This window comes from Passer domesticus, chromosome 2 (assembly GCF_036417665.1).
Source record: "Passer domesticus isolate bPasDom1 chromosome 2, bPasDom1.hap1, whole genome shotgun sequence".
Taxonomy (NCBI): Eukaryota; Metazoa; Chordata; class Aves; order Passeriformes; family Passeridae; genus Passer; species Passer domesticus.
The window spans coordinates 69,724,664-69,735,864 of NC_087475.1; the positions used below are offsets into that span (position 1 = coordinate 69,724,664).

An 11,201-nucleotide genomic window follows, 5' to 3' on the forward strand; every position below is an offset into this window, starting at 1 on the left:
CCACCCTTCCCTGCAGGAAGGCAGCGGCTTCAGCGGGGGCGTCTCAAGGACCGAACCGAGCCGGACCACGCCGGAGCTCCAGCAGCCCCGAAAGACACGATGGGCTGCGGCATTTTTGCCGCTCACATCCCGAGATTCCCGGCCCCGCAGTGCCCAGCGGCGCAGAGGGCGGGCAGCGGGCGGAGCCGCATCCTGCGTGTGCCGGAGCCGGGCGCGACCCCCGTGCCCCGGCGCGGCGGGGCCAGCGCGGCAGCGCTCCCGGCGCGGCATTCCCGGCGTTCGGCAGGGTGCAGCTGCCCTCTGCCGGCCTCCCCTGGAAAGCAGCTCCGCGGCCGGCAGGCTCCTTGGGAAGCGGCCGGGCTCCCTTCCGTGCGGCGCCGCTCCCGCCCGTGGAGGTGTGGGGAGCTGCTGTTTCTGCCCGGCTTTCCCCAGGCGCGGTCTCCCATTGTGCGAAACTCAAATTTAAGCTGTAGCCATCGGTGCTGGAGCGCCTGCACTGCATGGAGAGGCTGGGAGCACGGAGGTGCGTAGTGCTGCTTGTCAGATGCCTCAGTGTCCCTGGATGCTCCTTACACTTCTGGGTTTTCTGGTATCTGTGTCATCCCCAGCCATTTCTTCTCCCCGCACAGGAGATATGGCTTAGTCGGATCTAAGTCCAAAGTCCCTGAAATGGAATTTAGAAAGCTTATTTAAATCCTAGTTTTGAAAGCAAATCTCATCCTTTGTCCCAGAGGATCAGCTGCAGGCAGCTAGCAGAGCGTGCAGCCTGGGTGTGACCATGCAGGTGACAACGCTCTTGTCTCCTGTGCTCGGCACTGAAGGCAGCTGGCCGAGTTGGCAGAGCTGGTCCTCACAGCTCACACGTTACCTGGGCTCTCCAGAATCTGGGTTTGGTTACTCCCTATGGCCAAGAAGCAGAAGGAGTAAGTCCCAGCTCCATCTGGCTTTTTCCTGCTAGGACTTTCCAAGGGATTTCTCAAGGATGCTGTATCCATCCATCCATCCATCCATCCATCCATCCATCCATCCATCCATCCATCCATCCATCCCAAGGTATGTGGAGGGGATAGCTGTGACTATAAACTGAGTTTTGAAGTTGCATTGCTATTTAGCTTCACCTGACACAAGGATGCAGTGTTACCCCAGATTTTCTGTAAAGCCTCTTTCCATGCAAATGTCAAAGAGAGGCTGGAATGAGATACCATGTGAGAAATAACAGGCTTTTTATTGCCCAGATGGGTATGATCTCCAGCTGTGCACAATTCCAGGGCAATGGCTATATAGGGAGAGCTCTGGAAATGCAGTTTTCACTTATTATAAATGATGAGTCAAACCAGGCACAGAAAAAGGCAGCCCCTGCCACAGTGTCTGCGGGCTGTGGAAGAGCAGAGGGGTAGAAGCCCTGCTGAGCCAGGATGCACAGGGATGCCTGGGTGAGATATTTGACCACAGCAACCCATGGAGATCTCAGGTCCACTGTAGCATGTGGCAGCATCTCTGTGCAGGAAGCTTTCTTCTACTGAACTTTGTTTTCCTTCTGTTTTCTCTCCATTGCAGTCCTGGGTGTCCCAGCCTGCTCCACCGGGTGCTGGCTGGGCAATGCCATGACATCTCCAAATTCTTGTCATCCTCAAAGGAGAGTCCCCACACCTGGTGCCTGCAGAGCATCAGCAGCAGGAATAGAGGGAATGGGAAGTGTGGTCTGATAATGTGATTATTAGGGAAGAATGGGAACTATATTTTTCTTGCTCTACTTGGAACAAAAAAGATGATTTAAAGTGGAAAAGTCCCTCTCCTGATTTCTAATTTAATGTGATTGATGATAATTTGGTTGGACAACTACAATTCTCACAAATACTTTGGTGTCATTTTGGGGAATGGAAAAAGCATTATGTTGATTTGAGCTGCAGAATTACCAATGGTCACTGAAGTGTACAAATAAAAATAACTCTTACAAGATGGTTTGGGATTGGAATAATAAATGCAGCAGTGGTTGCTGCTTTCACGATATTGTAGATCAAGTGATTCAATATTAACTGTTTTAAACATAACTAGCAATACAGCAGAATTTTAATTAAAAGTGCCTAGAAGTAAGTAATTATTTTAGCAATTCAAACAGGAGCTAAAAATGAGATTCTCACCCTTCTGTAAAGCAGGACACTGTTAAAGGATAATCTCTTTTTTTCTGAAGAATTTATGTTGCTATTCTGGGTCTGAAGTGGCAAAAAGACATGGGATTATTGTTTTGCCCAAGACAAGACAGCAATGAGCATGTAGCCCTAAAGAGAATGATGTCCCCACTTCAGCACCTGAGCTTTGAGGCCAGGGTGTTCCAGTCTGGGAATTTAGAGAGATGCTGCAGAACCAGGATTTCCACAGCTGTTTTCCCCTGTTGTATGTCAGAAGATCCCTGGTAGTGGAGATCTGGGTCCCAAGGCCCAGGTGCTGTAAGAAGAGGCATATAACAACTGCTGAAAACATGTCTTCAGGACAAAATTCATTTGAGAAGGAAGAATTACTGTTACCTCCTGCCTGGTGAAGCTCCATCAACTCCTGACAGCCTTTGGGGCTCGGGTTTGGGGGCAGCTGGCATTACATGGCATGGATCTTGCCATGACTGTAAACCACGGGTGTTTTTTGCTGGTCTGGAACCTGAGCTCATGAGTGAAACTGAGCATCTGCTTAAAAGCTTCAATGCAGGGATGTCTAAAAGAGAGCTGGAGATTTGCTTCCCTCTTCAGACCTCATAGACATTCAGCCTTCTCCAGCCTAGAGTTACTCAGATTGCATGGGACAATTATCCACCTAAACCTGGCAGCAACTATTCCCTGTTCCCTTGGATTTCAGAGAGAAATCCTTGTCCTGGAAGCTGCACCTCCCATCCCAGAGATAACTAACTTTCTACCTAGATTGCAACTCTGCAATAGCAGGAGTGGTGGAAAGATGAACCAAGATGCTATTATTTATGCACTGGTTACTCTACTCTTGTTTATAAAGGCAAGTGTTTGTAGTCACTTCCCACCATAGGGAGGCACTGATACACACTGTGTGACATTCTCTCTGGGTGCCAGACTCCTCACTCAGCTGTGCTCTCACCCTTCTGGCCCTTTGCTGGGGCTAGCCCCTGTGGTAACCCTGTGGATCCCACTATGTGCATAATTACTAACAGAGATGCCTGTGCCAGTGTGGCAAATTACAGCACAGACAGCACGGGTCAGCCTCGAGCTGAGTGCCAGCAAGAAAGGATTCCTGCAGTGGTGCAGGTACTGCTGCTGGAGAGGGCAGCAGTGGGGACAGGAGAGCAAGGAAGGCTTTGCTGTCCATTAGTGAGGCTTGGGCCCCAGTGTTTTTTCATTTTCTGATTAGTTTATCTGTTTTGAAGAGGACCAAAAAGCAGAGTTGGGTGAGAGATGGGAAACTTGTTTGGGTGAGCACATGCTGAAGTTTCACTGTTACAGCACGGTCCTGTGTGAGCCTCAGTGCTCTTGGGGGCTGTGGGAGCAGCTGAAAGGCTACCACAAATAAAAATATAAAAGTGCTTCAGGCTCACCCCTCTGCTCAGAGACTTATGAGATGTTGCACATCCTCTGCCAGAGCTGTTCCCTCCTTGGTGTGGAATCCCCACCCTGAGCTCCAAGATGTGTGGGCTGCTCCCCACCCCAGGCAAGGGTGAGTGGCAAGAGGGCAACTGATCCAGCCTGGGGGCAATAACCCAGCTAGTGGGAGCATCCCTGCTCACAGGATGCCTTGGGGGAGCTTGCATCCTCAATTCCCCTGTCTGCCAGGAGCCCCGAGGTGCCCTGCAGGTGGGAAGTACCCCCAGGCAGTTTTGGCTGGGGCTGCCTGTGGCTACTGCAGGACTGTTCGTGCTTCCACTCTGTCTCAGCCAGGCAAAGATCTCTGTGGACATGCTTGGCTCATCCTGCTGTGTCAGGGAAATTTTTTCAGACATTCAGCCTACATTTCTGCTTTCTTAATCTCACTCTTAATGTTCTTTGCTTAAGCCCTTGGGGCAGTAAATAGGAGGCAGTTTAGCAGGAATAGCTAAGTAGCTGTAATGAGATTTCTGCTCAGGACAGCCTTGCCTCTCTGTTCATCTGCGTCATGCCACTTCTGCTTGAGTCAGCGTCCCCTGGAGAGATGTGCTGCTTGCTGAGGTCTTCCCCCAGGATTTATATTTAGTTCTTTCAAATCACAACCAATTACCTTTAGATGCCTCTCCCTCTGTTCCCGTGGCTGCCTGTAGGTTCTTCAGCTCCTAGCAAAACTGGAAAGCACAGGTCCTTCCCACCTGAAGGTTGTCCGTCCTCAGTTATAGCTGCTCCTCACAGTGAGGTGTTTTCCTGCAGCATTTCCAAGTGTAGGAGTAGGGTCAGTGTGGCTTTCACTTTGACTTCAACTTCTCACAGACACGAGAGAGTTTTTGTAGGACTCGAGCTTCCTTTCTGCTCTAACAACAACTCTTTCCTTTTTATTTCCAAGATTTACAAATTCATTTCAGTGTTCTGCAGTTACTGCTTTCTATTGACTTTATTTACTTTTCACTTTTGTCCTGCCTCATTCTTTCTCACTTTACAGTTTAGTTCTCTGAACTCCTGCCCAGTCTTTCTCCTCCTCCCCTTACACACCTCTTATTCCTTCCAGGAGTGAGACATTCACTGGGATGGGCAGCAGCTGCAAGGGTCCACAGAGAAGCTGCTCTTAGCCCTAAAATGCAACAGGAAATGAGGGTTAACTTCCCTGTAACCGCCTGTTTCACCCAGCTGATAGGAAATTTGCCTCCTGAGCCTGATGCAAACTGCTTCCAATTATCCTAATGGTCCTCTAGTGCTGTAGTCCTACAGGCATTCTTACCCTTGGATGCCCTCCAAAGCCCTTCTGCTGCACCCCAGGGCACACAAAACACACCCTTGGCAGCTATTGCTATGAGAAGGCACCACATTGGCAGGCTATGACATATTATTTCAGACCCTTGGAACTGGGAAACGGGGGAAAAACAACAATTACACTTAATGACTGTGGGGGCACAGTGCAGGACTCCAAGCCTGGGCCAGCTCTGAGAGGCCAAGCCACCTTCCAGCAGGCTGGGCACAAGCCACTGCTTGCCCACGGAGATGGGAATACTGTCCCTGGCTCGAAAGAGCTGAGGTGGCTGCCATCAGATGGAGACGTGCCTGTGCTGCACAGCCACAGAGCTCAGCTCTGCTAAGCAACACCAGCATATGGACTTGAGCAGCACGGGCACAAAATCACCTGAGGCTGCAGGGAGCTGTGCTCCTCCAGCTGTCTGTGCTCACCTGGACCAGCTTCTCCTGCAGAGTTCCCCCCAGGTAGCCAAAGCTCCTGCAGGGCAGGTGGAGGTGCAGAGGAATCTGTAGCAGCAGGGAGGTTTGCTCTGTGTGTGGCAATGAATAGTAATGGGAGCAGTGTCATCCACCTCTCCTGAGGCACTGCCTGGCCTCCTGCTGACCTCAGCCTGCCCTCACCTGAGCACCAAGCACCTGGCTGGAGAGCAGGATGGATTTGTTGAGGAGGCTGTCAGGGAGCAGTCTCCACAATTTTAAGCATTTTCATTCAACATATTCCCTGCTGTTGCAGGAGGTTTTGATGCAGCAGTGTGCCTCAGCACAGTCTAGCTTCAAATTTTTTTTAACAATGAGTCTGAATTTTATTATAAGATGCTGGAAGCCTTTTTGGCCTGTGGTGTGCAGGGAGATGTGAACAGCTCGTTCTGGGGTCTCTATTGCCTGTGAGTGTACGGTCTCTGACGGATGTTGTTTCTTCCAGGTCCATGCCTTTGCCAGTGTGTTTCAGCCTCAGCCCAGCCTCCTCCCATAATGTTTATCACCTCTGAAAACACCCACAGCATTTGAATCAGTCTGTTTGGGAAGTAATTGATGTTATCAGATGTGTGTGTCAGAAGGAATTTGTCCCTAGAGCAATTAGGTTGGTTGGTTGTCTTTCATGGGATGTCTCTTGATTTATATTAATTGCAGTAAATATAGGCTTGGCCTCCTGTTAGTCAGGCTGGGACTGGTCTGACCGGAGTGATGAAAAGCTCCTGGGTTAAATGTCTCTGCATATTTTCTCCTAGGTGAGCTCCTGTATTTGCTGCCTGCACGTGTGCACAGATGGTCACCAGTGGCCCTCCCTGAGCACTGCTGCTGCCCACTGCAACACAGAGCCAAGCAGCTCCACACCACCCCCAGCCATCCTGTTGGCACAAAATGGGCACGCTTGCTTCAAATTCCTTCTCAGAGCAGCTGGCGTGAGCTGCCCCTCTTTGGCTCTTCCTGTTATGTTACAAATTGGTGTTCAAACAATAAGTGATGTGAAATTGTGCCCTTCCTGTGACAGCTGCGGAAGAAGTCAGAGTGTATCGTAAACAAACAGGCCCTGACCCAGGCACCTGAGGGTTTGACTAAGCCTGTTGATGGGCTTCAGATATAACATGCTATGTGCTTCCTGGGTGAAACCCTGAGGAAATGCCTGCTGGTTCTGGAAGGCAAAACAGCCATGGGATGTGCTGGGGCAACAAGCAGGGTAGCACACCTGAAGAGGAGAGCATGCTCTAGTCCCCATTTAATGTACCAGAATAGCTCCTGTGGATCTCAGGTCCAGAGACCTTCCTCTTGCAAAGCCTCTGCTCTGGAGGGGACAGGGAAGTCACATCTCCAGTCACAAAGAAAAGTAATATATTTTCTCCTCTGGGAATTGATTCTGGAAGAGCTGAAATTGTTCCAAGCCAGAGCTGTCCCCGTCTGGCAAAGCCAGTTTGCTCTCACAGAGCAGAACTCAGACCTGCTCTTTCACAAGTAGCCAGGTCCACCCAAACCCTCCTGCCCTGATGGTGACATCCATCCCTCGCCTGGTCAGGACAGCCTTGCTCTCACTTGTGGTGAGCTGAGGTTTTCCAGTCTGGTTCTGCCACCGCAGTGGTTTGGGAGAAATGTAAACCAACCAAAAAATGAAGCAGTGCTCAGGACCCAGTTGCCAAGGCTGGGACAGCTCATGGGTTTGCACTGTGTCCCAGAATGACTTCCACCCCAGCAGCAATCATGGTGAGACACCTCCTGTGTCTTTAAGTGCTTCCTTCCGTGGTGCCCTCCCTCACTGCCCCTGGCCCACATGGAACAGCTTGCAATTCCCACCAGTGTAGGTGGGTTGCACCTTGCATTCCCTAGGACCAGAGGCTCTCTCGTGACCTATTTGCAGCACGGAGGGGACATTGGCTTTCTCACCCTTGTGCCCTTGCTCCCTGTCTCCCTGCACCCAGAAGTGGGCACTCACCACCTGTAGTAGTTTCTGAGGTCCCCATTGAAGGAAGGAAATTGAAGGAATCTGACTCCATGTTCTTCGAAGGCTACTTTATTATTTTATGATATTATATTAAGAATACTTAATATAATATAATAAAATAATAAATATTAATATAATCTTAATATAATATTATATTTAGAATACTTAACTAAACTATGCTAAAGAATACAGAAAGTACACAGACAGAAGGCTACAAAGAATGACAGTGAAAACTCTTGACTCCTTCCAGAGTCCTGACACAGCTGGACAGTGTTTGGTCATTAAGTCAAAAGAATTCACACGAAACCAATCAAACATGCACCTGTTGGTAAACAAAGTCCAAGCCACATTTCAAAGCAGCAAAACACAGGAGAAGCAAATCAGATAATTGTTGTTTTCATTTTTCTCTGAGGCTTCTCAATTTCCCAGGGGAGAAATCCTGGCGAAGGGATTTTTCCAGAAAATATGACGGTGACAACCACCAAAGCCATGCCATCACCACCAGCTTATACCCGGTGACACTGATCCACCTGTGGGCCCTTGGCTCACCTTCCTGCACCAGAAAGCACTTGCACTGAAACTGTCTGCTGAACACAATCACAGAGAGCTGCTCCAGCACAACTGGCAAATAACTTCCTAAATCAAGGTGCCCCTGCTACCTGGGATGCAGAATTATAACTTGCCCAAAAAGAGAAATCTTCATCATTGTCAAGCAGTGCCTTGGTGAGCATTGCTGATGGTGGTGCTCATGTATCTTACTGCCTCTGAAACATCCTCAAATGCCTAAGAGGTTGCATAAATACATATTCTAGACAATATTCATGCCTCACATATTAACACAACTGTTAAGCTACAAACAGCAGGTGAGTAAAGAGAGGAAGGAAGATGCTTGATTGCTGTGGGAACCTAAAGGACAGGGGATCCAGGGAGCAAACTGTTTTTTCTAGCTTTGCCCAGAGGCAATTCTCTGATCATCATATCCAGAATTCATGCATTCCTCTAAGGTGAAGGTCCTGGGTCACGTGCTTTTTGCTCCAGGGCCAGCTAGAGACTAAAGATCCCTAGATTTATTCTTGTTGTGACTACCACATGTGGATATTTATTATTTGATGCTTAATCAAGCAGAAACATGCATAAATATAATGTTATTATAGTAACAATGATAAATCCCAAACGACAGAATGCAAGAAGACACCAAATTACTCTGAAATTAGTCAGACTGTCAAAAATGAGAAAAATGCTAGATGTCAGGGGAGCCTTAATTCCCACCCACCTCTGGGTGACACAGGTTGACAGCCTGTAATTGCACCATGACACACCAGTTTGCTCACGGAGATGGGATGAGGATTTTCAGGAGGAGGAAGGTGGCAGGAGAGGAGAAGCAAGCTGAGCACAGCCAGCAATGCTGGTCACTCCAGATCCCTGCTCTAACCTGACATCCTCTCCTGCATCAGCTGTGGGTCTGGAGCCTTCATTCCCTTCACTCACCCCCTTTTTGCCTTTACTGTCCACCTCCAGTTCGTGGCTTGGTTGTGTGCACCTAGGTGTTCCCTGCACAGGCTTTGTAATGGTTCATTTCCTCACAGGTGCTTCTGCAATGGTGTTCGTGTGGCAGCTGCTGCTGCTGACACTCCTCCTCTGTTCCCTTGCAGGCACAGGCAAGCCTCCCCTCTCAGCTATGCAATGATGGGGGCTGGGGTCACTCTGCCCATCTCATCTGGGGTGCTCAGGGCAGGATATTTTCAGTGTGCAGAGCACATTTTGGTGCAGCTCTGCATGCCTAGCCTGCTTCAAAATCACACATAGCTCTCCCTGCTTCCTGGGTGTCTGGGAGACAGGGACAGCACATGACCTGTGGGTTGGTGGGCTGGTGGCAGAAACAGAAATATCACAAGTTCAGCAAGGGTAGATCCCCACTCTCTGGTAGGGCCACCATCTCCTTCAGCCTGTCACTTTAGCAAGTCACTGTTCCTCTTTCCCTTCTTTCCTTCCCAGCTACATCACACAGGCAGTGATCTTTCAGGCAGGAGCCTTTCCTGTGCACAGCCCAGACATGTTCCTGGAGCATTGTCTCTCCTGTCACAGGTGGGAGCAGGTATTCCAGCCAGTCTCCAGCATGTAAATAATTCTCCTAATCCACAGGTTAAGTGAAAGCTGCACAAGCAACTTTTCCAGGATGATACTCAAGTACACCTAAGAAAGAGTGACAATATATTGTATTTATGTACCCTAGACCAGCTATTTGTTATATCATGCACCATACTGGTAGAAACATGTTCTGAAGGATGAAACTACTGGTTTAAAATGCTGACCTATCAATTTTTGTGAGTACTTTGATTAGTTCTTATTTTCTGTTTGCACAGCACTATCTAAATTCAGATTTCCCTCAGGTCTTATACAGTAAAAACTGCAAACAAGCCCCACTTATGGGGAGATCCAACCCTTCAAAATGTTCTTCAAAAGCATGGCTTCCATGGGGAAAAGACCAGAGGTGACCCTCACCATCCTGCAATGATGCTGACCAGTCCTACCAAAGCAAGGAGAGACATGAAAGCACCTTTCCCATCCCCAGCTTTTCCTGTGTTTGTAGTACACCACAGCAGACCATCAATTTAGCAGGAGAATTCTCTGATGTGTAACACCTTCCAGCCTTCTGTGCTTCCTTGTAGTGGTGTGAAAGCCACAGACAGGTCATTGGGATGTAGATCTTGGAGACATAATGTGCATACTCCTGCTGAGAGACAGCACAGCTTGTCTGCCAGAGCCTTAGTCTTGTCAGGGGTGCCTGGAGACCCTGGTACGAGCCTGGGCAGAGATGGGCACTGTGCTGGTGTAAATATCTGTCAGATAAATATGAAATTACTTTGTAGTGGGGACAGGTGTGTAGAATTTAAAGAAAACCATGCTGATATCTGTCTACTGTTGGATCAGATCCAAGGAGGCCCTGGCACTCAGGGTGCTCCAGCTTCTTCTGGTGGTTCAGCCAACCTTTCCTGCAGGCTTGGCTCTGCAGTCATGGAGGAAAGGCTGCTTGGACCTTCACTCTGCCCCTAGAAACAACCCCCCCTTTTTCTCAGAAGAAAATCTTTCCTTCTTCCCTTCCCCAAGTGTTATTCATTCTTAGCTTATGCAGTGAGAAGTTTTTGATATTCCTGCAACACCTTTTTGGCAACATTCCTTCCCTCAAGGAGAGAGGGTGGGCACAGTCATCCCCTGCAAACAAGTACCCTTAGCAACATCTTCAGTGCTTAACTAAGGGATCAACACTCCCTGCAAGATGCCCTCTCCTCTTAATACGTCAAGGTTGAAAGCTTCAGTGCAACAATGCTGCGATCCAGTAGGGATTGGCATCCTCCCCTGCCCAGTGCGTCCCTCGGAGTGACCCTGTGCCATGCTGACCTGACACTGACAGCAAAGGACTGTGAAGCCTCAACTTTTGGATGAACGAGTAAACTAGCAGCTGTTCTCTGTTTGCAGTTATTGAGACATTCCTGGGGCTGGACGGAGCCCAGCCATAGCAATAATTGCCCACATTAGGATGCCAGGGATACTGGGGTCAGCCTGACCAACCTGCTGGCTGCAAGGAGCCCTTCCCTGGAGAGGAAGTGTTCCCTGCAGCGGCAGCCCTCTGCCACAAAGGAAAAGCCATGGTGAGGGTGTAACAGGGAGACTGAGTGTACTCCACACACACACTTGAAATGAAAAGCTTCAAAATCTCTTTTGCTGCTGTGGTGGAAATCTTTGGAGGCCCCACAGGAGCAATTCTATGCCTGGAGTGTGGTGACTTGGTGGTCTACCACACATGGTGGATGGGACTCCTCTTGGCCAGTGGTGGAGAAGGCCAGTGGGAGCCTACTTTGTCCTGCCAGGGCTTCAGTTTGAGGAAATGGACTTAATCCATT

At 49.2% G+C, this 11,201-nt stretch overlaps 1 long non-coding RNA gene across 5 annotated transcripts; it reads right to left on the reverse strand.

Annotated features, from left to right (window-relative positions):
* Window positions 1-279: 279 nt before the first annotated feature.
* LOC135294182 (uncharacterized) lies at window positions 280-10,949 on the reverse strand. Of its 5 annotated transcripts, XR_010356346.1 has the most exons (3): window positions 8,573-10,870; window positions 4,207-4,707; window positions 280-664 (listed from the first exon to the last, which is right to left on the reverse strand). It is a non-coding gene; the product is annotated as an uncharacterized LOC135294182 (long non-coding RNA). The 5 variants fall into 5 exon arrangements; XR_010356344.1 differs by lacking the exon at window positions 280-664 and having other exon boundaries at window positions 4,081-4,707; window positions 8,788-10,949; XR_010356345.1 differs by lacking the exon at window positions 280-664 and having other exon boundaries at window positions 4,081-4,707; window positions 8,732-10,949.
* Between the last annotated feature and the right edge of the window lie 252 nt (window positions 10,950-11,201).